The sequence below is a fragment of the Silurus meridionalis genome, chromosome 10 (assembly GCF_014805685.1).
Source record: "Silurus meridionalis isolate SWU-2019-XX chromosome 10, ASM1480568v1, whole genome shotgun sequence".
NCBI lineage: Eukaryota > Metazoa > Chordata > Actinopteri > Siluriformes > Siluridae > Silurus > Silurus meridionalis.
In genome coordinates this window covers 15,285,256-15,309,529 of record NC_060893.1, presented here as the reverse complement: position 1 = coordinate 15,309,529, position 24,274 = coordinate 15,285,256, and the positions used below count along the sequence as shown (strand labels likewise).

Below are 24,274 nucleotides of genomic sequence, written 5' to 3'. Positions count from 1 at the left end.
AGCTGGCTCATTGGCAACATGGACCCAATACGAGAGACAAGATTAAGTTTGGGGCCCATCATGGAGCATCTGCTAGCAGCATCCTGTTCTGTTTTAGCCTAGTGCTTCATCTCTTCTTGTTCACAATCTTTCAAAATGTTCTTGGCACAAGCTGATACTAGTGCACAATGATCTGAAATAATCGGAGCACTAAGTACAAGTACATTCCTCCCATGCAATTCCTTTCAGTCACTGTTATTTGAAAGAGTTGCAGTCATGATTTGAAGCTCTGTACTTAAGGCTTAGAGCTTGAGACTTCATTTATCACTACTTTACTGTAGAAATAGCACTAAATAATGGCATTCTGCCTCTAAACAATCAGGTTAGAGCCCCTATCATCCTCCATTAGCTGGCAGAGGAATGCTGTCTTACAGACCTGTGTGAGAGTCTAAAACAAATCTTCTTTTGTCTTCAATGCCCGGACAGGCTTGAGCACTAAATCAAGGTCAAGGCCCGAAGGGTTCACTTCTCTACACAGCATGAAGGTTACTAAAGCCACCAGCTCCTGAAACTAAATCAATTGATACCACTTAGTAAATGCAAGTAATTCTATGTATAGGACAACTTTTTAACCAAAAGATTGAAGTCATGAGGGCAAGATAAAGGTGGGAGGATGTCACATGCATACACACTCCCTCAATGTCATATATCTTCCTCAATTATACACAAATTAAAACAATATATTTAAAATTCATTATATAGACAAAAGTATTGGGACACCTGACATTCACAGCCAAGCTGAAGGCACACAATTGCGATGCTCAAAAAGCATGTACACATACATACATACATACACACATGTAAAATATTACTCCAGTGAAAGTGCTCCCTTTAAACTTTTACTTGAATAAAAGTATAAATGCCTTCAAATGTATTTAAGTATCCAAGTACTGTGATTTATTATAGCTATAATGTCTCATCATTTTTATCACGAGACTTTTTGCTTAATCAACCTAGTTTATGTGAAAAAACTCTGTTACTCTTAGCACACCAATCTATTAATAGAATGATATTAACGAGTCAAACACTGATTGACCTTCTTCTGAGCCCAAAACCTCCTTTTCAACAACTTCCAAAAAAATCGTGCAAATAAGGCCATGGGTGTTGTGGCAAGAGTCAGGAGTTTCTTCCATCATTTATTCCTCTTAAAATGTTCTGCTTGCTGTTTATCTCACACAGAACTGTATGTTGGTGTTAAGATAAAATACATGCTATAAATCATAATGTTAGGCAAGCTAAAAGAAATATTGTTGCTCTATGCATAAAAACATAGCAGGCATAACCTAAATGATATAGTTATTAGCCTGTTTCATTAAATGCATTAGCCTTTACTATCCTGCATACACATTTTTGTCTTTTGCATAGTTTTCCCCGTACTTCTTTTTATCCCGCTAAATTGGGCTCCTGAGGGTTTAGACCTTTTTGTCACTAAAAAACTAAAACTAAACTTTCTTTCAGCTTCTCCCATTAGGGGTCGCCACAGCGGATCATCCGTATTCATGATCCGCATGTTTGATTTGGCACATGTTTTTACGCTGGATGCCCTTTCTAACGCAACCCTCCCCATTTACTTAAGTACAGTAATGAATTACATTTACTTTGTTACTGTCCTCCACCGTATCACACTTATGACCAGGTGTCTGCAAACTTTTGGGAATATAGTATATATATGTAAATATGCTAACAGCATCTTATAAATGAATGAACTAATTTCAACAAATTTAAAACAGCAAAGGTCAAATTCTAAAAGAGACTAATGTCAGATTTCTCATTTTTTAAAATATTTTTCAGTATTTTAAATGGAAAAAAAAGAAGCAAATTTTGGCACATGGGGATAAGACGACTCACAGTCTGGTCACACTGTGTGCTCTCACAAATGTTTATTTAGGCATCTCTTGAGATCTCTTGGTTATTGATTACAGCTCAGATGCTAAAGGTCTGCTTTGATCTTTGGGGCGAGGCTCAGCTCCTCAGACCACTCACACATGTTCAATTCCACAGAGTCAAGAAATGCAGACAAGCACAACCGAGAGCAGCCTATTTCTCCCATCTTCTTCTCTCCCAGAGATGCATCTAAAGCCATGATTTTGAGAATCATCATGCATTTCTCTTCATCTCTCTCTCTCTCATTTCATTACTGCTTAACAGGACAGCAAAAAAAAAAAATCCCCCCAAAATGAAAATGTTCAGTAGAATGTACCTGGTTATTGATTGAAGAATTATTCATATAGAAATGTATTGTGCATCTGTGGTTATTAGAAACTATAAACTATATAAAGTAGTTTTGATCTGACATTGAGATTGCTGTATACCCCCATGGCTTCTGCTGCTCTCTTATAAGATGTCAATCAACAGCACACACTTTTAAATGGTATAAAACATGTGTAAGGACCCAGTCAGAAAGCATGTTAAGTTCAATCTAATACCAATTTAGTGTTTGCAGGAGCATGTGTCATGATGCCGGGATCAGGGACCAGGATGCAGTCAGCATTTAAATTTAGTAAGGTTAAAGTCAGAGAGCTATAGCAGGCCACTCAAGATCTTCCATTCTAACCCATGTAAACCATATCTTCATGGGGCTGACTTTGTGCACAGAGGCATTACCATGCTCAATCAGGTTTGAGAATACTAGTTCATGTGAATTGAAGATTTAATGCTACCGCATCCAAAGGCATCCTATACAATTGTCTGCCTCAAACTTTGTGGTAACAGTTTTGGAAAGAGCCACATGTGAATGGAAAAATCAGTTGTGCCAATTAAAGATAAGATAAGATATACCTTTATCTGCCCCACAGTGGGGAAATTTCTGTTACCGCAGCAAAGACAAGAAATGTACAAATATAGACAAATATTACTTTTGTCATTTCAACTCCTACAGGTTCTACTGTCAGTTTACTTCCTCTAGACCCAGCAATGTCAGTGCTTCTCACCCTTCACCCCGAGAGCATTCCAACCTAAATTACCTACTGCTTTTCTATAAACTTAAGGGTGCTCTGATCATTTCAGTCCTGTCAAGAAAGAGGATAGCGATAGTCTCTGATTTCACAAACACTCTTGCCTTTTGTGTTTCTGCAGTTTATTTGTCTTTGTGCATACATACAGAATTTAACTTCAGGAAAAAACACAACACCGCAAAAAGTTTGCATACATTCCGTAATATATTGTCTTTGTGCTCTCCCGTAAGCCAATTTACTAGAGGCAGACAATTGTATAGGATGCCTTTGTAAGTAGTGAGCAATGTGATCATATCACTCTTTGTAACACAAATATGAAAAGGGAAAGCTGACAGAAACAGTTGAATGTAAGATTTTAACAGAGGAAGGATGCGCATATTTTAATACAGATAACCACCTTGATACCATTGTGTAAATAGAGCAAAGAAAATACGAAACTAAGAAAAACGCACACACTTATTTATGTATTTACCTTTGCTGGTGAATGAGCAAAGACGAGCAGAAAGCTCCACAAGGACACATGTTCCATTTAACTCAACAGCACTAAGCAACCCATCTCTTGCTACAATCAGCAAACAGAACAGCTGTGCAGCCGCAGTGTACACGCCAACAATAACAAGCGCATGCTTCCTGTGTCCTGATGAGCCACTGACAAACACATCCTGAACATGCCCTGGCATCAAATTATAAGTGAAATCATTATTTCTGTTCATTTATAATCTTTCACTGATGATTACCCAGGGTGCAGCTGAACCTATGACGTGTTTAACTATTTCCTTTTTTAGGATCAAAGTTGCCAGGCAGAAGCAGTGAACTACAACAAACCTTACTATACTGTGCACCGAGTTAAACTTGTACTTATTCCCTGCCCCATTTTCCTGGTGCACTACACTGATACTTCATATGCTATGATCATCTGTAACCAAAGCAATTAGAAAGCAATGTACAGGGACATTATGAAGCATAGATCAAGGCTCTAATGGTGTATGTCCTTTTTCGTTCATTTGTACCTAAGAGGCAGGCAGGCAGGCAGGCAGGCGTGTATAATGTTGGTAGTCATATCATACAAACACTTACAGCTTGTTAATTAGGCCCAGCAATTGCTTGGCTGCATCGAATAAAAATCCATTGTGAATAAATAGAGCATTTCAAGGGACATTCGTTTAGCAAATATTCAATCAAATATGTTTTTCTCATGAACAAATTTATGCTTATGAAGCGTACCGAGTGTGGAGCGCGCGCAAGAGAGAGAGAAAGGATAAAAGACCTAAGATCTATTCACATTCAGTTCCAGGATAAAAACATGGCTCCAAATTAGAAAACAAGCTACTAAAAACAAATGTTATGAATGAAAAGATAGTATTCATAAAATGTTATATATATATATATATATATATATATATATATATATATATATATATATATATATATATATATATATATAACTACACAAAAATTAACACTAAAAAGATAATGTCCCTCAGTATCTGTGTTTATAGGAACTCTTTAAACAGAAGAATCTGAAGTGGACACTTGGGCTGATTTTAACAAGGTCAAACCTGCTTGGGCTCTGCAAAGATCTCTGCCTTTGCTCCAGAGACCAATAAACAATCTCTCTCTCTCACTCTCTTACTCACGCATGCACGTGCGCACACACACACACACACACCATAACTGTTGCCTGTGTTTGGGAAAGACTCAGTGTAGGTGTCCTGTGTGGTAATTGCATCCTGAGTTTCTGACTCAAAGTACCTTTTGGTGGTGATAACAATCTAGACGGCCTACAATACAGGGGCTGTGCAGACGACTCGTCCTCTGACCTGGCGAGTGTGCTTGTTCTTAGCACATCCTGTGAGTTTTGCTTAATGCCTTCTAATACCGATACCATTTGCCATAATGCAATTCAACAACATTTTTACACTGCAGCAAACCTTTCTAAAGTTAAATAAAACCATCCTGGTATTAAATAAGCAGTGTGTAAGACTGTGTGTAAGATTTCTGCAGGGGAAATTAAATACGACCTAGATAGTTTATTTTCATTATTAAAAGATTACACTTGTTTTATTCAAATGCATTCTGTCTTCAGATCCCATGCACCACATTATTCTTGCTCCGTGTTTCCATTTATTGTGAATATGATGTTAGAAAGAGAGAGACAGAAAGAGAGAAAGAGAGGCAGAGAGAGAGAGAGACAGAAAGAGAGAGAGAGAGAGAGAGAGACAGACTGCACTAATAGGCTTGGTTCATTAGTTATTTACGTGCTTTTTTCTATGCCTGCTGTTCTGAATAATTTAGAAATGTTTGCTGCACTTGTGTATATTGTTGCTGGCTGCTCCAAATTTATGTAAATGATCCATGTCAAGGCTTGAGGCAACGTAGAGAGCGCTTACTGGAAATATGAGCCGTCTGCAGCTCAGGCCTATTTGCTCATTTGCATAACAGAGAAAGTAAATGGGTAAAAAATAATAAAATACTTATTGTAGATGGATATGGAAATGTGTGCTGGTATGTCAGAAGCATTATAAGAGAATATGAGAGAAGCTAAAGATTGATATAAAATGCACACAAAAAAAAAACAAACACACTCACACAACCATGTATTTACTATCTGGGCCTGAATGTGTTTGTTCTCCGAGTTACTATATGTATACAAAACTTCAAGGTCTTGCCGAACGAAATACAGAAGGAATGCATATGGAGTATAAGGTTCCAGGTGGAACGCTGGATCCGTAGAGTTTAAAAAACATGGATTCAATCGTGCACAAACAAAATTCCAAAAGAAAAGTGCACTGCAGAACACCACATTCCAGAAGTAGGAGCTTAAAGACATGCGTGCATTCCAGACGTCCCACAGCCTGTCCTATTCCACGAAGTTCCTCAGAAACACGCACGAGAGCTGAAAACCTGGTATACACCCAGCTTTTCTCTATTTTTACATGCCTGATCATGACTTCCTCAGATATAGACATTACAGGAGCAAGATTGAATGTTTTTTTTCCTATACATTATGAGAAGCAAAACATCGCATCACATGCAATCAAAGTAATGGTTAGGCTGATGGAGCTGGAAGTGAAGTTGCTGCAATTTGCAAAAGCAACAGAGAAACAGACAGAAACATCAGTCAAGTAGTCAGACAAGCTTTGGCTACTAAGTGCTTGGGGGGTTGACAAACGATAATATTTGTAGTGAAGGTGGGTGAAGTGCCAGTCTCAGCACACTCATTATATGGCATTCAATAAAGGATTAGTAGAATCTACTAGAATCTCAGTGGAAGGTGCTGGTGTCTGGATTTATAGCTCTGTTCTGTATATTCATGATGATGCACCTAATGGAATAAGGTCATATATTTACTTTGGGTCCCTGTCCTGTCCTGTATATAGGATAGTGACGTTTACAGCCATGGGAGATTGATTTCTCACGGCTAAGACATCGCTGCACAAAGAGAAAGACAGATAAAAGTGAGCTATATTGCTGCCATTGGGATGAGCCTGACCTATTATGAGAAAATGTTCCCCCACTCCACAGAGGGGTATGACATGGAACAAATTGCTAATCAGAATTCTGACTGTACCATTAATGTAGGAGAGCAAAAAGAAGTTATGGGATGGTGTTATCATTCTTCATGCAATGATTGTGGGTGAAACAAAATGATAATGCCACATCAGTTGTATTATCATTTTGGAGGTGATGCAACAGTATGCTACAAGAGAGCAAAACTGGCTACCAGCAACACTAGCCAATCGCGGGTGTCTGTAAATGTATTTATGGAAGAGGCTGAAAAGTTCTATCCTTTTAATAATACACTGCCTTCTCAGGAAGTATAAGCTTTGAGATTTGGTTGGATGGTTCCATGTCTCAGAGGAAGCCGGTGTCAGCTTTTGGCTGGTGAGAAGGAACCAAAATAATAATAAAAACCTTGGATGAGCTATAATGTCTGGTTTAACACTTGCATGTAATAGTTTAACTAAAAATACCCAATGCATCTGTTCTCTGTATTTGGAGATACATCAGGAAATATAGTATTCTGGTATAATTATTTACCAGTCTGACACTAGCTCAGGTTCAACATGAAAATGAGAGCTAGGAGACAGCTGATGAAGCCGTGGAGCCAAATTTTGTAGCTACAGCCAGCACAAAGCGATCTAGCAAACAGTCCCTGGCTTACAAAATCATTAGAGTTTTAGTGAACTGTGACATTGTGGGCTGAGGTGTGCCAGCATCAAAATGTAGCTGATATTGCTTATCTAAGCAAAACAAGCATAGCATGTTTCTACCTCTACGGATGCAATCTGTCTTCGCACTGGAGATCTGCACAGATAATAATCTGTTTAAAAAAGCCTTTGCGTTTGTCTAACTGCAAGGACCGACAGTCTGCAGAAACAGACAGGTCTTAAAGACACAAATGAAATTTTATTTGGACATGATGTATGACTCTAAGGAATTTTAAACAACAGTGAAAAAAAGTTGGTGCCTGCACATACTTTCCTCACTGTTCCATGTGTGTATTTAAGAGAGAGAGAGAGAGAGAGAGAGAGAGAGAGAGAGAGAGAGAGAGAGAGAGAAGAAGAAGAAAGAGACAGCTGTCACACAGGTGAAATCCTAGTGCACTCACCTCTCTGCTGTTTCTCTGAGGAAGACCAGATTCACTACCCGACAGTGACACGCTGTCCACATTGATCACTTTTGCCTCTTTTTCTCTCCAAGCCTACAAGCAGGCGTATATCCAAGGGCATGCTCTGTGCTGGCAGAAATCAATAAACGCTCACACACTTTATGAAGGCTAGTGTGAAGGAAGGCTTCCCCATGGGCTGTGTGCTCTTCAGAATTGAATAAAGTATAAGGGGACATTTTTTCCTGTCTCACACTGCTATACCTCTTCAGTGACCACTGAAGCGGTAAAGAAAAGACACCGGTGCCAGCTCTAGCTCCTCAGGGCCAGCGTGGCACACGTCCAGCAAATTTTTACACTAGTACAAAGATATTTATGAAAAGAATTCTGGCCTTTAATTAGTTTATGCTCTACTGTTTGGAAAAGTCCTTCACATTAATGCAGGTCACACTGCCAGATCTGTCAATGCAGTGTGAAAGCTCTCCGAGACTGTCAAGTCATGAGAAAAGAAAGAAACAAATATTGAGGTAAAGAGAAGGTGAGAATGTGAAAGAGTGGAAAAGAAAAAAAGAATAGAAAAGAAAAAAAAACTCTTCAGAAATTTGGTGGAGACAAGAAGCCTGAAGATACTTCATGCTGTATGAAGATCAGCTCTGCACTAAAACCACAGACATCCTGCTCAGTACTGATGGATGTAATTACCAATTGGCTGGGTCAATGAGTACGTTTAATTTAAACTAAACATCTGTAAAAATACTGATGAAATTAAAAATAATAATCCTGCATTTTCAAACTAATGACTGATTAACTTATTTGCACAGTTTTCATTGTACTTTGATATCCATTTCCTTGAAACTCAGTCAAACCAACTCACTAATCATTAAACCATAATGCAAAATATATTATATATTATATATATATATATATATATATATATATATATATATATATATATATATATATATATATGTGTGTGTGTGTGTGTGTGTGTGTTGTTTTTTTCTCTCATCCTAAATCCTTTTTGGTCAGAGTAATAGATGTGATTTTGAATTTGCATTTTAAAATTCAAAACTAATTCCTTTATTACTGCCCTTCGTCCTCCGTTTTAACTGAGCTGAAAGTGCTGTCTTTAATGCTACATCCAGGCTTTGGTGAGTGAAACCTCTACTATTCCCTCAACGTCAGAGGATGAGGGTGGTCTGAATTGATCCTTTAGCTCCCGCAGAAGTGTTGCTTCGTCTCTAATGGATGGCTCTGTGTTGAGACGTGGTTTTCTATCATAAAGGCTGAACAGAGTAGACAGCCTGCACGTCACCTCTTGTCATTCCCAGCTCACTTCGGTTTATAAAGCTGAGTACTGAAGAGCCCCAAATGGTCCGTCACCGCCACGCCGCTCAAGAAAAAACCCTGAGAGTACCAACCACACAGATCTGCTTCTGGCTCTTATCTGTCTCTGCAGGAGCAGATCAGTCAAATGTCCAACAAACTTGATTTTTATTTACCCTTAAGGCTGTTAGACCTCATGATTTTTTAATGGCATGTCAAAATAGGCATTTGGTTGTCCAAATGACAAGTAGCACTTGTCTTGTAATGACACACAATTAAAAAATGAGCGCACTCACCAAAGATTTAAAACTCGAAGAGAAATGGCCTGAATAGTAATAGCTCATTAATGAATAATAATAAAAAAAAGAACTACACAGACACTGTACTTCTCAAGATTGCATTAAAAAATTATTTTCATTTTCATTCCAGTCCTAATCTTAATCCTAGTTAGCAGACACACTGCAGGTCAAGCAAAGATTAAAAGTAGTCTAAAAAACAAAGTTGAGAGATGAGTCGACTGGCATCCATTATCAGTGACATTACCCTGATAAACCAAAGATTGGGCAAGGAGCATGACGATTGAAATCAGCCTTTGCTTTTGGTCACATAAACCTTGCTTTGTCAGAATCTCTATCAGAGGTTCCTCATCTCATAGCCAGGTGTGTGAACACAGAGAGGCTCAGTGTGGAACGAGTTTCACCCTGCCCTGCTTCCAGTCCCAACATATAACACCACCAACAGGTTGATAAAACTGCAGAGTCTGATATGACATGGTGGAACCACACACACACACACACACACACACACACACACACACACACACACACACACACACACACACTCTCGCTCTCTTAACCGATCTCTTACCTTGTAAAAGAAAATAGAAGGTTTTTTTACTTCCACTGATGTCTGGAACACAGGCAGGATGGAGTGAAGCAGTTTAAAGTCCAGTGAAGGTGTGTGAAGTTACGATCACTGATTTTCATAAGCAGTTATTTGTTGGTAAGGCTTGTGAAGAATGCAGCCCCCCTGTGTGTCCTCACAACGCCTCTTTTGGAGTGCACTTCCCACTCACATCTGAAGTTGTTGATCCTTCCTCTCCCTCTCCGCGCCTCAATAAGCTCTGCTGACACTGCAGGTCCCTCCCTCTCTCCAGGTAGGAGGAGTGTCTTATTTCCACTTTCCTAGTTTCTGTGTCCTTCACATTTTCTCCTACTATCTCTCTCGCTCATTAACACATGCAAAAAAACTGAATGAAATGCATTTGAATATAGTTCCCTTGCTCTTTTAAAATAACGAATCTGATATTAGTCCAAATGGTGAGACAGAGAGACAGAGAGAGACAGAGAGAGAGAGAGAGAGAGAGAGAGAGAGAGAGAGAGAGAGAGAGTATTGTTATTACACACAGCTGACTGTGGGAGTTTTTTGTGGAGGCTTTGTTCCGGACGTTTCCGTTTCACATGCTTAACTGCATACACAATCTCTCTTTCTCTCTCTTTCTCTATTTGTTTATCTATTTTTTTACCCTTATTATTCTCTTATATGTACCTCTCTTTGAGTGACTGTTTTTCTCTTTTATTGTATAAAATGACAATGTAAAACATTAACATTATGATATACTGTGTATAATCGGGTTTCAGTCTTTTTTATAACTTGATGCAAACTAAGTACTAACTATATATTCATTATAGATTTTTTTTCGTTCCCTAACTTAAAATTACAGTTTCATATCATACCCTTTCTTTACTGGCACTCTGTTTTCTGCTAAATTCGAAAGCATGCTGGTTGGTAATATAAGTAACATGATAAGTAATATGTAAGTAATGTAATAGAAGTTTAAATGCAGCATTCTCTCGGTCCCTCTCTCTCTCTCTCTCTCTCTCTCTCGTTGGTATCTGTTAGTAGTTCCCCACACATATGCTAATTTCTGCCTTTATTTCAGGTTTGGCCAAATGACTGAGAAAGAACTGTCCAACAAAACAGACAGAAACCTGATGCTCCAGGTTGTACTGAAACATGAGGTCAAAACACCCTTAATATTTAAACATATTTAATTTAGACACACTTCTTACAAACAAATCACAAACATTATGCACAAGGACAGAACAGCTACACAGATGCAAATGCAAAAATCTGGCATACAAACAGTGTCAAATCACACACACACACACACACACACACACACACAGACACACACAAACACACAAACACAGAGTCTACTGAGACAGAAGTGATTGTTGAGAACAGGTCATTAGAAGGAAGCTAGACCTGTTTTCCATTAGCACTTACTTCTCATTCTGTGTACACCAACAAACAACACACTCACACAAACACACACACTCACTGCAATCTATCACTGATGCTTCCTCTTCTAGTTCTGCCTCTACATATGAATTCATTTGCAGTATTAGGCACAGCTATAAAACAAACTCTTACTAAAACCATGCTTTTAAACATCATAACAACCATCATCACTTTTTAGAATCGTCTTATAAATGTGTATGTATGTGTATGTATGTGTATGTATGTGTATGTATGTGTATGTTTATATATATATATATATATATATATATATATATATATATATATATATATATATATATATATATATAATAAAAACATACATACACATTTATAAGACGATTACATACACATTTAAACAGACACACTATATATAACTGCTAAATATAGCTAACCGCATTAATAAGATGCCCTTTAATAATAAAGTATGTTGAGGATAGTTGCTGAAAACAATCTATTAGTCAGACTCCTGGTTTATCCCTGGTTTCCTCCAGGCATTCCTGGGAGTCATGGTTTTAATCTCTCCTCCCCTACTGAAACACTGTAAGACCCCCAAACTCAATTCTGAGATAAAAACTGTAAATATACCAGATTTCTTTCTGTAAGATGCAGGCTAATTACTCCACTAGATGGCAAACCTTTATTGAAAAACGATAGTTTCACTAAAAAAAAATGAATCATCACTTCTCACTGTAGCATAAAAATGTTGTAATATTGACCTTCATTACATTTTCATATTGAGAACTGCGCTTATTCCCATTAGTACTAAATGTACTGCAATAAAATGCATGAGCTTTTACAATGTCAGTACCTTTATTTTCCTTGCTATTCTTTTTTGATTTCTCTCAACAAGATGATTCCATTGGATGTTTTTTGTTTCTCGCACCACTTTTGGCAAACTCTATTCATTGTTGTGTATCGAGTTCCCAGGAGCAGTTTCTGAAAAATGTACATCCTTCATTTATCCCTAATGTTCAAGCCAGAGGCCACAGTGGCAAAGAAAAACTCCCTGAGATGACATAAGGAACAAAGTCAGGAACCCATACTCATCTGGGGGACACTAGATGATCTGAATATAAATAATCCCCATCAATACTTATCACTCTACACTGATGGAGACTTGAGTGTAAAACAATTGCAATCCTAAAGCTATTATAGAAACTGTAGTCCTAAAGGATCATAGCAAAACTGCTGGAAAAAAAAACTTTCAAAACTATCAACTGCACTCCAAAGACATCTTCTTAGTTTCTACAGTATGTGGCACCATCCACAGTAATCACAATAATATATTAGCAAGTAATATGCTTTTGTAAGGGCTCTTAGTAAAAAAAAAAAAATGGTCGTATGTGCTAGGCTGCACTAAGACCTCCTTGCAAATGATCAGTAAACCCAACCAGTGGAAGCAGTGTAATGGGGCTTAAAGCAATTCCATTTCCATAACAAGCCAACGTATCTCACAGTGTACTTTACCTACTTTGTGCACAAAGAACATAATGGCAGAGAGAACAGGAACCATGTAATGTTTCCTGACATCTCTGCAACAACAGACTGTGTTTACAGAACAAGACCATCGGCATCTGTAATAGAAAAGAAAATTATATCTGCACTGTGTCAGTTGAAGCAGGTGTCATAAGAGTAGCTTTGATAAATACTACATGTTTAAACCTGACCACAGATTTTACTCTGTAGAGAAAATGTCTTTAGGCGACAAACAGGCGGGATTTTAACTCCGTGCACAGGTGTGCATTAAACCATTCAGCTCAGACCTCCGCTGCTATGTAGGCCAACAGTTTTACAGCCAGCAAACCTAGGTGTTAAAATTGTGTTATTTTATCAATAACATTATGGTAGTAAGATTTGTGTCCTGGCAACATTTTATTACAATCCAGGCAGCATATTTTAGGTTAATGAAATAAAATCCAGAGCTCTTAGGAATAAGCCTGAAACCAGGTTGAGCTTCACAGCATTCCTCCAGCTTCACTTTAACAGCGGGGTGAGGAAAAAGAAGAAAACAAGGTAGCGACGTGCGATTGCTGTTTACGCTCAGAGCAGATAATTTTAGCTTCAGCTCTGTCATTATGGTCGCAATGATAGCATCGCTGCGTAACGTGAAATTATACTGTGTGTTCTTTGAGAACAGCACACACTTTTCATTTTGCTTCCAAAACAAAACACAGTGATAATATAAACCTTGGCTAAGCCCTAACAATGAAAGTTAAAAATTTCCTCTCTTGGCAGAAGGTGCAGACGCTCTTTTTAAAGCACAACAAAAGACCATGAAATTTCACCAGCAATTTTATGTGGCATTTCTCTACACGCTATGCAAATAGACAGCCAGAAAAAACAAAAAATAACCCAAATTTGCTCTAAAAAAAAAAGAGAATGTAAATATTTCTGAAGGGATGTTCTTGGGATATTTAGTACTGCTGTTCTGACTAGTATTTTAATGTGATAAAGTGGTGTTTAAAATGGAAGCAAATTCGGTTCAAGTCACTGGAGATGAGCATGAGGACAGCTGGAATGTGTCAGTGGCCAGTCACGGTCAGACAGTTTTCATTCTTCTCAGCAGTGCAGTGGCCTGGGTCAAACCAAGGGCACGAGAAGATGAAAAGAAGAGCAAGGCAAGACAGCAAACACAAAACATACACAGCTCTCAACCTGTCATCCTGACATGCGCACATGCACGCACACACATACTTTAGGAAGGTATTTGTAATCACAAAGGAAAGTTTTGTAATCACAATTGTCCCCTAAATCAGTGAAAAATCAGAAACCACAGCACAAACATGAAAAATTTGCTTTTTTAGACTTTTTTATTTTACTTTTTTAACCGTTCCAATAAAACACATGACAAAAAAGGCAGCACCTAGCAATCTTGGTCTCGATTAGCTGAGTCAGAAGAGGGACAGCATTTTCCCATGTTATTTATCTCTTGACCAAATGCGCCTTCTAGATAAAGAAACCCTTACACTGGTTTAAAGATGAGTCAGACAGCCTTGTTGGTAGATGTTAAGAGTCAGTCCATAGAGGAAAAAAAAGACGCTTAAAAAACACACTGGATGCGTGTTATAAAAAACAGACCTGTCAGGTGTGTGAAATCAAGGGGTCACAAGGAACAAAAAGGCAATATAAACCCACCTTCAAAGGATAAGCCTCATCCATCCGACCTCTCTTGCATCTGATCTCTCTAACACACACCCAGTGTCTATCTTGTGCTTTTCTTTTTCCCAGCATAAACAGAGACTCTTTTTTTTTCCATTACTCAAGCACAAACAGACACAGCCGATATCCACGGAGAACAATGACGCTTTCAAAAGCCTTAGCGTTCGTCCTAACCTCCATCAAAGCTCTCTGCTGACAGACATACAGCAGTGACTAAAGCACAGTTTATATTAACCATGGCCAACTTCACTTTCCTTTCTGTCAATATAAATCAGGAGCGTTTTTGGTTTGGAATGTAAATACAATGCATGCATTAGTAATAAAATTAATCAAATAAAGAGTGAACTTGAATTGCAGTTTAATATTTAATAGACAGTAGGAGTGGTTGTGGTGTTGGTGGTGGTGTTGGTGGTGGTGGTGGTGTGTGTGTGTGTGTGTGGGGGTTCACATGGTAAACTAATAATAAAAGAATGACTAATTAAATGATGGCTGGTGGGCAGATTTTTGAAAGAGACAGTCCTTAGGGGCAGTGAGGCCTCAGGCACACTACAGGCAGGAATTTCAGGACTGCTCAGCCAGCCAAAGCCTTCATTCCAGTAAAGTCTTGTTTATGATTATTCATCACCATCTTATATTTCAATAACAGCTGGCACGCACCCAAATGTTCACATGAATACAAGTAGCTTTGAAAACTGGAAATATTAAAACGACCAAGACTGGAGCATTTTCTACACATTTACTTGTCTAGTGTGCAGAAAGCAGCATGTGCTGCAATGGGAACATTACAGTTTCAAGAACATTAATAAGAACCTATATAGTATCTGTCTTCTCATTCTCATAGCTGTTTAATAACTATTTATTTTAAAATTAAAAATAGCTTAGCAAAGCATGAATAGTAAAAATAAATAAAATAAATACAATTTGGATTAGAAATGCATTCATGACCAAAAAAATGTTGGTTTGCAAGTGAGCATAAACGTTCTGGGTGACCAGTTAAACCAGCAACGAATCAGCAATAATCAGCATCATGGGATTCGTGCTTGTCTAAGCTGTTTTATCAGCAGAGAAAGCACAAAACCTACAAGAACTGTGGGAAAATATACAATTGTTATTTTGAGTTGTCATAAAAAGCAACTTAATATGATGAGTCAGTTAAAAAAATAAAAAGAATAGTTCAACTAGCAGCAAGCAGACTAAGTGATTTTTGTACTTTTTTTTCCTTTTCCAAATCAACCAAACAATTTATTCACTACCTAAAAAACTGCAGAATGCATCACATCCTCTCACAATACAATCACACTAGAAAATCATTTGTGTTGCTTGTGGGTGTGCACTGATCAGATAGGAGCTAAAGTTTCTAAGAATAAATTACACTACAGGGGTGGTCCAACGAGTTCACATGAGCTGATTGTTCGAATTAATCGCTTTACTGCATCGTACCTAATTTGCATAGTAACAAGGAAAAATGCAATCTAAATATCGCCTGTTGCTCAGTCTCTATTCTGAGGAAGGAAAAAAAGGCAACTTCCTGCTGTGCAATAACTTAGAAAATTAACAGTTTACTATGCTAGTGTGAACACAGGGTGGATTACATTTGGTCATTCATGCAAACAAATTGAGATTCTGTTTTCCAAATTGTCTTCTCAACCAAAGCCTTCTGTTAGACCCCCGGTGTACTGCATATGTGAAAACTATTAGTGTTTGGCCCTACAAATGCACAAAATCAATCATGACAACAACGACCATAAAACTGAACAGTCAAACTTTTTTCTACCTTTCTAGCCTTCTGGCTGTGAATCAACATAAACTGCACCAAAACATGTACAGCAAAATAAAATGTCATTATTACCTACTTATAATTCTGCATTTCATTGGCTCTGTACATGTACCTTGCACAATGACAATAAAGTTGAATCTAATCTAATCTAATCTAATCTAATAAAAACTAAAGCAGAAAACGTTCAAGGCAGCAAACACGTGTGCATACTAAAAGCAAACACGTGTGCATACTATAGTAAGTCATTTTAGCAATTGATATCTCAACAAACAAACACATTACGTAATCTGCTTCAGCTTCTCTGTACATCACTTGTCAGGACTGCTGTGCACTTCAAAAGAACATTCTACTTGTTTTTGTTACCTTGGTGACAGCGATCAAAACTTTCCATTGCTTTCCATTATCCTTACTATACCCGAGGACACTTTGAAGGGCTTCGTTAGAAAATCAAAAACCTCTTCGAAAACACTTGAGCCTCCGGCTAATAATGAGGCACAAACCTAAACAGAAAATGTTATTCTTGCATTCAGGAACATCTACTCACCTCTATTAACTCTGTAGGTTAAACACTTGTGTGATGAGACAAATCATCTATGGTGACTCTTTACCCAAAAGAGTTGAGGGTGCACAAACTGGTGGTGAGACATAAAATGAAGGGGTTGGGGGTGTAGTGAAGTGGTGCCGCCATGCTCTGTTACCCAGGAGACCGATGCACTTTCAAAGACATTGGCCAATGACAAACACTGGCAATTGTTGAGACAAAATGTCACATGACAGCAGGACTGCTGTTCATGCTGGACAAAAAAATAAAAAGGGAGGAGGTGGGGTGAGGAATGCAGGCCTATGATAGTTACAAAAGACGCTCGAGTGAAGCAGCCTGCCATGCCAAGCCCCTAACTTTATTTTTTCTTTCTCTCCTTCTAGGGGCCTTTCCGACTTGTGGGGTCTCCATTATTGCCACAATCCTGCAGACATGATTTTGTTTTCCAGTTTACAGGAACTGCTCCACCCTTGGATTTAAAAGACAGGCTAGACACTTTAATAACACATTGAAATGCAATACCTTTAAGACAATGGGGTTGACATTTAATACTTTTGAGCTGAAAGACAATATTATGCAGAGTAAATACAAAAAAAAAAACAACAACAGGGAGAGAAAGATCTTACCAGCTGTGTGCTCTCAGTTTAGTGCCAGCTGTAATTCTGTCATTCTGACAATCTACACATTAATCAAAACACTATGGGAAGATTGTGCTCTATATCTATTTCACACCACAGTATGATCATAATTTTTATGATGTTTTATAATGTTTACACAATGGAAATGTAGGCACTGATAATCATGTATAAATATATGCCCTCTACTGAACAACATATGGGTTCCTCTGGATTCCAGGCTTTGGGGTTGAGGTTGCTCTCACAGTAGACACTGGTTTTAATATTAATAATCACAAATTCAGTATTTATAATGAAGTGATTTGTCTGAGATCATTCTCATGATAGTTGGATTTGCTTAGCACAGCATTCCACAATGGAAAGAAAGTTTTTTTGATGGCTAGTGAACCTGACACCAAAGTTTTTGAAACTCTATCGTTAGACGTTAAATAGGAAATGTATTATAGAAACCAACCCCAGCCACTCACAGTGCCGGTCCCAAGCCCGGATAAATGGGGAGGGTTGCGTTAGGAAGGGCATCCAGCATAAAAACGTGCCAAATCAAACATGCGGAGGATCCGCTGTGGCGACCCCCTAATGGGAGAAGCCGAAAGAGAGAAAGAAATGATAGAAAGTATATAAATGTCTATCCGTAAGCACATTGCCTTGTGTGAAATCTCTTCTTCCTCACCTAATCAACTCCAAGCTAAAACGACTCCTGATTCCCTCTTTGTCCAACAAAGTAAATGCCAATAAATCTTGTTCAGTAAATGCTGCTTTCTCAAGTAACATTCTGGGGCAAATACACAACTTGCCTTTATATAACCGCTTCAGCAATGGACAAACCGTGTGATCATTTTACTTCCTTATTCCTGTCAGTGTGCCTTATAATAGTTAGGCCTTCTTCTCCATATTCCCAGTAATGTGGGCATGATAGACAACTGTAAATATCTCTAACAAACGTAGATTTATTTTCATACACATTTTTAATTATTGTTATATGTAACAAGGACAAGAAAAAGCCTATGAGGATACTATAGCTCTGTGGGAAGTGGGTGTAGATTTCTTTAGAGGACATGTTCCATCATCCAATGTCGAAAGAAGGGTGCTAAAAGATTGAAGAAAGGGGGTCACCCAAATGGACTGATGCCAAGTTTAGAGTGTACAGTTTACTGTGTGTGTGTGTGTATGTGTGTGTGTGTGTGTGTGTGTGTGTGTTTGTGTGAAGGGGATGTCTGTGAATAAGTACGTGCTATCTCCAGCTGGTATACAAGCCTTTTTTGTTCTCGTTTTACATGGCCTCTGGAAAAATGACTCAATGCAAAGGACTTTGAGAATGTGAGAGAAAAAAACACTATTTGTTTAAAGCCTAGACAGTACATTAACTAGACAGAATAAACATTATGATGCAATTAGATAAAACTAATCAATAACTAGGACCAAATTAATATAGCTCGCTGTTGCAATATAAATTTACTTACGCATGCCATGTCAGAGTAATGTGAAGTGATATGACAAATACTTCAGAAGTCTTGATTTTGAAGTCAGAACATGATGATTTTCTTCCTTAACAATAATAACTGTAATAAATAGTTACAGGTTTATATTAGTGTACTTATTCTAATATATTACCATTTATATTGTAAGAGGTCATTCATCAGGACGTCATTGTTCATTTGGAGCATCCAATGTACAATCTTACAAATTTGAATAGATTACTCTTAAAAATATACTGTAAGGCCTAATGACCGAGCCATATACTGAAAAAAAAAAACCTAAATAAAAACTCCCAATAATTAAAAATAAAGCAGGACATTTTTGATCATACAACAGGAGAAATACTTCATCATCATGTGTGCATTCGTTCTGTGTTACCTACAGCGCAGACAGTCTGCAGTAAGAAATGTGTGATCCTAATGCATAGGCAGCAGATCAAGATTATAAAAGCATAAGGACAAGTTGTAAAGTGATTCGAGTCATCACTTATCCTCCCACATATCACACAAGTCCAAGCAGCCAAAAACACAGCACTGCCTGTATGAGGTCAAACATAAGAGGCATCATAATTCAAGCTTTGTGGTGACCATCCTTCACTCCTTGACTACTGCGTATTTACATGTTGTTCAGGCTTCAGGACACAGATAGTCCACTATGTGTATCATTCTGCCTTTCTGTTATCCTAAAGCTATACTAATCCTACTAGTCCTACTGCTTACTCAGCACCTGGCACATCATCCTGTAATAGAATACCACACACCAAACACCATTCAATGCATCTATACATGCACTAGAGCTCCACAATTATTAACACCCTTTCATCAAAAGCAAATACATGCACTATATATACAAACATATAACAGTAAACTGTTCACTGAAGCCTTTCCTGTAAAGAAAAGCAGCAAAATTGATCATGCCACTATAGTCAATCATGCATATGAAGCACTCGGCAAAAAAGTGCCGTCATCCAGTTTTTTCCATATTTTAAATAAAAATGTGAATCATTGTATGTAGTTTGTTTAGTATGTAGTGGTCTATAGAAGCCAGTTTATGCCACATTAAAAAGTCTAATTCAGACTTCTTTTTTTTCTTTTTCCTTCCAATTCTGAATTTATTGCTGGATTTTGTGAACGAGGCTCCTCTGCTTCATCTGTCTTGTTCTGTCTCCCCCAGAGCTGATTGCGAGTTTTCTCCAGGGATCGGAGGCTTAGTTTTATACCATGCTATTTTATTGATTGTAGCCTATTTCATTTTTAATGTGTAAAGCTTTCTGCTACAACTGTCCAGTTTTTTTTTCTCGGAATTGCGCCTTATTTTATTTTATTTTTTTTGTTAATTGGACAGAAATAAGAAAATTGGACAGAAAAACAAAAAAACATGAAATTGCATGGGGGAAAAAGTCGTTATTAGGTCAACTTTTTTTAATGTGGCAGAAACAGGCTTCCATAGCGGTCCATTAAAAATTTTAGACTCCAGGATCTCCCGAGGTCGGATGTCTTGTCTGGAGTTTGTATGCATGCTTTCCCTGTGTCCATGTGGGTTTCCTCTGCATTGAGTTCTGCAATTTAATCCACACAAGTGCACGGTGCCCTGCTACTGAATACCATTCCATCCAAGCTGTGGGTTTGAATTATGCATTCAACATTACCCAGAGGGACTCCAGATCCACCATGACCTGGATCACATGACTATTTAAACATGATTCTGAATCTGAAGATCTGGTCCTTTGAAGGGTGCTAATAATTTTGGAGTTGAGTGTAAAGCATGGGCCGGGGTAGGGGTAGAGGTAGAGTGTAGAGGGGTTGTGGAGAAGAGAGTGGGAGGGTGTTGGAGCTGCAGCTGTAACTTCAGCTACTCATCAGTCTCAGGTAACAGGTTAAACCCGAGGAGAGCAGTGGAGTTCAGATAACTTGCTATGAGTTTCTTACGCAATTAGAGGCTGTAGTCAATATATATAATGTTCTCCCGGCTTGCAGGTGCACTGCTGTACTTCTACCCAGAAAACAAAACACACACGTCTTATTCTCAAATAATTTCGCGTTCACGGATTAAGCTGACGTGTTTATAGTGCAGCAGTCCCGGTTACCGAGCGCTCATCTCACTGCAACCGCGGATGTCGCCAAAAAACATTATCCGCCGCATGAACATTCGAACTGGAGCGGCGGTAACAAGAGCTTTACCCTTCTGCCATTTAGTCTCTGTTTACAAGTAACGCTGAAGTGAATGAAATACGGCTTACCGATGGGCTCCTGTGGCCGGATCGCTTTAGTGTTTTCCCCTCGGAGAGTCGCGCTGCTCTCCCAGTCTTATCTAAAGCAGTGCGCGGTGACACGCGCGGCCTGGTTGCCATGACACCTCTTAAAGGAAACGTGTTTTCCCTTTATACTAAAACGCATTCAATGTTTTTATTCTGACATTTTTGCTACGCGCTTAGACAATAGGTTCAAAATTTGTTGTTCAATGCCGTATTTTTGTTCTTTCTCTTAGAAGTCAGTGGTTTTGTCAAAGGATGTCAATCACATGAAGTTCTGAATGTGATATGGACCATATTTTACTATAAAAGCAATATCGTTGATGCAGTGAAAGTTTTATGAAGGATTGGACTTTCCCTCAAACGTCAGAGATCAGACCATGCTTCTTAAACATTTCACACTACAGCAAGACTGTCATTTTTATGTTTCCCCACAATGTTATATTGGCACTGATATTTTTATATACTGATTTTTAATTATTTTTATGTATCTTACAAAAGTGAGTACACCCCTCACATATCAGCAACCATTTTAGTGTATCTTCTCAAGGGGCAATACTATAGAAATTAAATTTGGAGAGTAGTCAGTGTGCAGCTTGTATAGCAGTATAGATTTTATTGTCAAAATCGCTGGCAACAAAAGTGAGTACACTCTAAGTGATAACAGCCATATGGCGTGTAACCGTGCAAAGCCACGTCTTATTCCTGTTGTTGTCTGCTTGACAGGACGATATAAATTTGTATTATTCACTGTGACATTCTGGAGCAGAACATGATGCCCTCCAGCAGTTTTCTAACATAATAACGACCCCCACACCGGCAAGATGACAGCTGTCTTGCTGAGGAAGGTGATGGTGATGGAGTGGCCAAGTACCCTATTGAGCACCTGTGAAGCATCCTCAAGCAGAAGGTGGAGGAGTGAATGCATGTGTCTAACATCCAGCAGCTTCGTGATGTCATTATGGAGGAGTGGAAGAGGATCCTGGCAACAACCTGTGCATCTCTGGTGAATTCAGTGCTCAAGAGGATTAAGGCAGTGCTACATAACAATGGTGCTCACACAAAATATTGACACTTCAGACACAGTTTTGACATGTTTACTTATAATGTACTCACTTTTGTTGCCAATTATTTAGACAGTAATGGCTGTATGTTGAGTTCTTTTTATGGGACAGTAATTCTGCACAGCTATACAAGCTGCACATTGACAAGTATTGCTGAAATGTGAGGGGTGTACTTACTTTTGTGAGATACTTTATATATCACATGATGTACTTACACATACATATTTATCTGCACTTGCCAGTTTGCACAGTTGGTACTATTTGCACTTCTGGTAGATGCTAAACAGCATTTTGTTGCTGTCTACCTGTACAATGCAATGCAAAAAGATCTATCTATCTATTGATCGATATGTGACCTCTGACAACATAAATGGGAGCTGCTCTGGATTCCAGACTTTTGTTAGTTGGGGTTGCTCTTGCAGTAGACACTGGTTTTAATATCAATAATCCAGAATTCAGTATTTTCATTAAAGAGATTTATTTGAGATTAGTCTCTTGGATGGCAGTAAGCCAGCTTTCCTCAATGAACAGAACGTTTCTGACTAGTTAATACAACATTAAAGTGAAATGCTATAGTTAGATGTTAAATAGGAAAAGTATGATAGAAAGTATAGACATGACTAACCTTAAAAACACTGCCTTTCGAAGAAATCTCTTCTTCCTCTCCTAATCAACTACAAGCTATAATGACTCATGATCCCACTTTGTCCAACAAAGTAACTGCTAATAAATCTAGCCAATCAGGTCAAACACCTGAAAAACACCCACATTTTTTCTTTAGTATCTGAGGCTTCCTCAGAAATTTTGAAGCAAGTAACATTCTAGGGCAAATACACAACTTGCTATTATATAACTGCTTCCTTATTCCTGTCAGCGTGCATTATGAATGTGAGGCCTTTCCGTATTCTCAGTAAAATTACTGTGCTGTTGGTGTATGTGTGTGAAAGTGAGGCTGCTCAGGGAATGACTATGTATCACAGCTATAATGTAAGTGAGAACAGAAACTCACTTTTCTTTCAGGCATTCCACAACATTAATTCTAACTATAAGACATTAAAATGTGCAATGTATTGTTTGGTAATCAATTAAATATTGTCATAACTGGCCAATCATTGTTGTACGCTTTTATACGAAAATGATGACCTTTGGGAGCAAACATAATCTCAAACATTGGGAATAACAGTCAGGTTATCTGCTAGTGCCTAAAGAGAGTCGTGCCTGAGCATATTTCATTTGAAGAAATTTGTGGCTGGCTTTTATGAAAAAATGATTTTACTGTGTGCAAACGGACATGATGCAGAAGTTTGCTTGCTGTATCACGTAAATATGGCATGCCTAAACTAATTTATTTAGAAATGGATACGTTTGAGAAACAGTAATATTTTTCCTACACTCATGGAAGTGGTTATAAATATTCGATTGCGCCACCTGCAGTAGTGAATCTCTGTATTACCTATGCTGAGGCCTTCAGAACTTCTTTGCTCACTCACCATTTCCCATCTATAGTTTTATAGTATTGCGAAAGCTAATGCATTAGTGTAGACGGTGATAGATGGACTCAAACTTTTAGATGTAGCGCAGCTATACAAATAGTTATAACTGAAGCTCGGTTTGTTTAGTTACTGATCCATGAGTTGATGAGTCGAGTGGGGAGTATTATGATGTGGTGATGATTAGCATGAAATGTCAAAATCAGATGAGGACAGACAGAGTAAAGCCCTGCTGCATTACTTGTTTTATGAAGGGATAAAGCAACAGCTAAATCCCACAGGCAACACTTATATCAGTGAATGGCATTCTGGGTAACTTATTAATAAGTGTTAATTAATGGAGTTTAAACATAAAAATAGCATCAGTACATCAGTAATTAATCTGCTGAACGGTGAACAGTTTTATAGATAACAGCATTTAAAGTGACTTTACCTCCCTTACACTGCACAGACTGAATGAAATGAATAGACATTAATCTAATAAAGCCTGAGTCAAACGGGGTTCTGTGGACCATGTTCACTGCTCTTTGTTCCACACATCACTTACTGTAATTATTATTTCTTTCACTTCGCTGTCCATATTTGCAGCCATGCAGCTTTTTGCTATTTAGCTCAAGTGCCCAAGTGTAAAATGTGTAAAATAAGCTCT

General features: G+C 38.2%; 1 protein-coding gene across 4 annotated transcripts in view; it reads right to left on the bottom strand.

The window, feature by feature from the left end:
- Positions 1-21,179, bottom strand: part of rassf7a (Ras association domain family member 7a) — a 28,183-nt gene extending 7,004 nt beyond the window's left edge. Inside the window, exon 1 of one of the 4 annotated variants that reach the window (XM_046859319.1) lies at positions 21,060-21,179. The gene's annotated coding sequence lies outside the window, so the exon portion shown is untranslated. Of the gene's footprint in view, positions 1-9,795; positions 10,048-14,367; positions 14,393-16,712; positions 16,860-21,059 lie in introns of those variants that run through there. The other 3 variants (XM_046859320.1, XM_046859321.1, XM_046859318.1) reach the window with 3 other exon arrangements.
- Positions 21,180-24,274: the final 3,095 nt, after the last annotated feature.